This window comes from Myodes glareolus, chromosome 27 (assembly GCF_982192425.1).
Source record: "Myodes glareolus chromosome 27, mMyoGla1.1, whole genome shotgun sequence".
Taxonomy (NCBI): Eukaryota; Metazoa; Chordata; class Mammalia; order Rodentia; family Cricetidae; genus Myodes; species Myodes glareolus.
In genome coordinates this window covers 6,286,165-6,289,731 of record NC_142052.1, presented here as the reverse complement: position 1 = coordinate 6,289,731, position 3,567 = coordinate 6,286,165, and the positions used below count along the sequence as shown (strand labels likewise).

At 40.5% G+C, this 3,567-nt stretch overlaps 1 pseudogene; it reads right to left on the bottom strand.

Annotated features, from left to right (window-relative positions):
• On the bottom strand, positions 1-127 carry LOC146889327 (Nuclear RNase P; annotated as a pseudogene).
• Between the last annotated feature and the right edge of the window lie 3,440 nt (positions 128-3,567).

The following is a 3,567-nucleotide window of genomic DNA, read 5'->3' as shown; positions in this document are numbered from 1 at the left end:
GAAAATTGTCCTAAGCTCTGTCAAGAGGGGTATCTGCCTGCCTGGGGCTTTTCTGCCGGGTCTGCCCGAGCAGAGCCCTGCTCTCTGGGAACTCACCTCCCCGCTCGGGGAGGGACTGGTTAGGGCCTGGGGGGGCTGTCTCAGACAAGATCGCAAAAGTTAGGAGCATGAAGGTAGGGGTGGGGGAAGGGGAGAGGAGGAGAAAAAAGGGTGAAGGGAAGGATTGGGGAGAGCTTGGGGGAGCAGGATGGTTGAGATGGAGGAAAGGTGGATATGGGAGCAGGGAAGAAGATACCTTAATTAAGAGAGCCATTTTAGGGTTGGCTAGAGTCTTGGCTCTAGAGGGGATCCCAGGTGTCCAAGGGGATATCCCCAGCTAGGTCCTTGGGCAGCGGAGGAGAGGGTGCCTGAACTGGCCTTGTTCCATAGCCACACTGATGAATATCTTGAATATCACCATAGAATCTTCATCCGGCGATGGATGAGGATAGACACAGAGTCAAACATTGGAGCACTGGACTGTGATCCCAAGGTCCAGATAAAGAGCAGAAGGAGGGAGAAGATGAACAAGAAAGTCAGGACCACAAGGGGTTCGTCCCCACACTGAGACAGTGTGCCTGTTCTAATGGGAGCTCACCAAGGGCGGCTGGACTGGGACTGAATGAGCATGTCATCAAACTGGACACTCTGAATGTGGCTGACAATGGGCGCTGACTGAGAAGCCATTGATAAAGGCACTGGGACTTGTTTCTATTGCATGTTCTGGCTTTTGGGGATCCTAGTTAGTTTGGAGGCACACCTTTCTAGGCCTAGATGGAGGGGGGAGGGCTTTGGACTTCCCATAGGGCAGGGTTCCCTGCCCTCTCTTAGGACTGGAGGGGGAGGGGGAAGGGTGAGTGGGAGAGCAGGAGGGAAATGGGAGGAGGTGGAAATATTGAATGGTATTATTTATAAAGCAATAAAAAATCTAAAAAAAGAAAATTGTCCATTTCTTTCATGTTTTCAAATTTTGTGGAGTATAGGTTTTTGTAGTATGACCTAACAATTTTCTGAATTTCCTCAGTGTTTGTTGTTATGTCTTGCTTCTCATTTATGATTTTGTTAATTTGGATGTTCTCTCTCTGCCTTTTGATTAGTTTGGATGAGGGTTTGTCTATCTTGTTGATTTTCTCAAAGAACCAGCTCTTTGTCTCCTTGATTCTTTGTATTGTTTTCTTAGTTTCTATTTTGTCGATTTCAGCCTTCTATTTGATTATTTCCTGTCTTCTACTCCTTCTGGGTGAGTCTGCCCTTTTTGCTCTAGAGCTTTCACGTGTGCTGTTAAGTCACTAATGTGAGCTTTCTCTGTTTTCTTTATGTAGGCACTTAGTGCTATAAACTTTCCTCTTAGTGATGCTTTCATAGTGTCCCATAGGTCTGGGTATGTTGTGCCTTCATTTTCACTGAATTCTAGGAAGTCTTTAATTTCTTTACTTCTTTCTTAACCTAGGAATGGTTCAGTTGAGCACTGTTCAATTTCCATGAGTTTGTAGACTTTCTGGGAGTAGTGTTGCTAAATTTTAACTTAAAATCATGGTGATCTGATAAGAAACAGGGGTTAGCCTAACTTATTTTGTATCAGTAGATGTTTGCTTTGTTACCGAGTATGTGATCAATTTCAGAGAAGGTTTCATGAGGTGCTGAGAAGAAGGTATATTCTTTTTTGTTTGAGTGGAATGTTCTATAGATGTCTGTTAAGTCCATTTGATTCATTACATCTGTTAGTTCTCTTATTTCTCTGTTATTCTTTCTGTCTTGTTGACCTGTCCAAAAGTGTGAGTGGAGTTTTGAAGTCTCTCTTACTATTAGTATGTGTTGTTTAATGTGCGATTTAATCTTTAGTATGTTCATTTAACATATGTGAGTGCTCTTGTATTAGGAGCATAGAAGTTCAGGATTGAGACTTCAGCTTGGTTAATTTTCCTGTTATGAGTATAAAGTGTTCTTCTCCATCTTCTCTTACTGATTTTAGTTTGAAATCTGTTTTGTTAGATATAAGGATAGCTACATCCGCTTGTTTCTTAGTTTCATTTGTTTGGAAAACCAATTCCAACCCTTTATTTTGAGGTAATGTCTGTCTTTGAAGTTGAGGTGTGTTTCTTGTATGCAGCAGAAGGCTGGATCCTGTTTTCATAGCCATTCACTTAGCCTGTGTCTTATTATAGGTGAATTGAGTCCATTGATATTAAGTGATATTAACAATCAGTGGTTGTTAATTTCTGTTATTTTTTGGTAGTAGTGTTTTTATGTTTCCCTTCTATGGGTTTTCCTGGTAGGAGGTCATCTGTTGCCTGTGTTTTTGTGGGTGCAGTTAGCTTCCTTGGGTTGGGGTTTTCCTTGTAGTACTTTTTGTAGAGCTGAATTTCTGGATACATATTGTTTAAATATGGTTTTGTTACGGAATATCTTATTTTCTCCATTGATGGTGATTGAAAGCTTTACTGGGTAGAGTAGTCTGGGCTTGCATCCATGGTGTCTTAGTGTCTGCAGCACATCTGCTCAGGACCTTCTGGCTTTCATGGTTTTCACTGAGAAGTCAGGTGTAATTTTGATAGGTCTACCTTCATATGTTACTTGACCATTTTCCCTTGCAGCTCTTAATATCCTTTCTTTATTCTGTGTATTTTGTGTTTTGATGATTATATGGCATGAGGACATTTTTTTGATCTAATCAATTTGGTGTTCAATAAGCTTCTTGTACCTTCATAGGGATATCCTTCTGTAGGTTGGGAAAGTTTTCTTCTAAGATTTTGTTGAATATATATTATGTGCCTTTGAGTAGGAGTTCTTCTTCTATCCTTAATATTCTTAGGCTTGGTCTTTTCATGGTGTCCCAGATTTCCTGGGTATTTTGTGTTAAGAATTTGCTGAATTTAATGTTTTCTTTGACCAACGAATCTATTTCCTCTATAGTATTTTCAACACCTGAGATTCTTTCTTCCATTTCTTGTATTTTGTGGGTTATACTTGCCTCCTGTTCATTTACCCAGATTTTCCATATCCAGAATTCCCTCCGTTTGTTTTCTTTATTGCCTCTATTTCAATCTTCAACTCTTTAAGTGTTTGCTTCACCTGTTTGATTGTTTTTTTCTTGGGTTTCTTTGAGGGCTTTATTAATTTCTTCCAAATTTTTGTTTGCCTTTTCTTCCATTTCTTTAAGGAAGTTTTTCATTTCCTCTTTAAAGGTCTTCATCGTCTTCATAAAGTTATGTTTAAAGTCATTTTCTTCTTCTTCTTCTGTGTTAGGATAATCAAATCTTCCTGTTGTGTGACTACTGGTGTTGCCTTTTAGGTCGTTGGGTAAATTTTTGCATTGGCGCCTACCCATCTCTTTCTTCAAATGAGATCGGCAGTGTTTTGCATCTTGGTCTAATTCTTGCAGTGGCTGTCTGAGGCTTTGGTAATTATTCTTGGTCTGCTCTGTACTGTCAATGTGTGTGTCTTAGGGAGCCACTGAGGTCTCTCCATGCCTGCTTTCTTGATCTTCTCTCCTGATTTGCTCTCTTGGTCCCCTCAGTATTGCAGTAA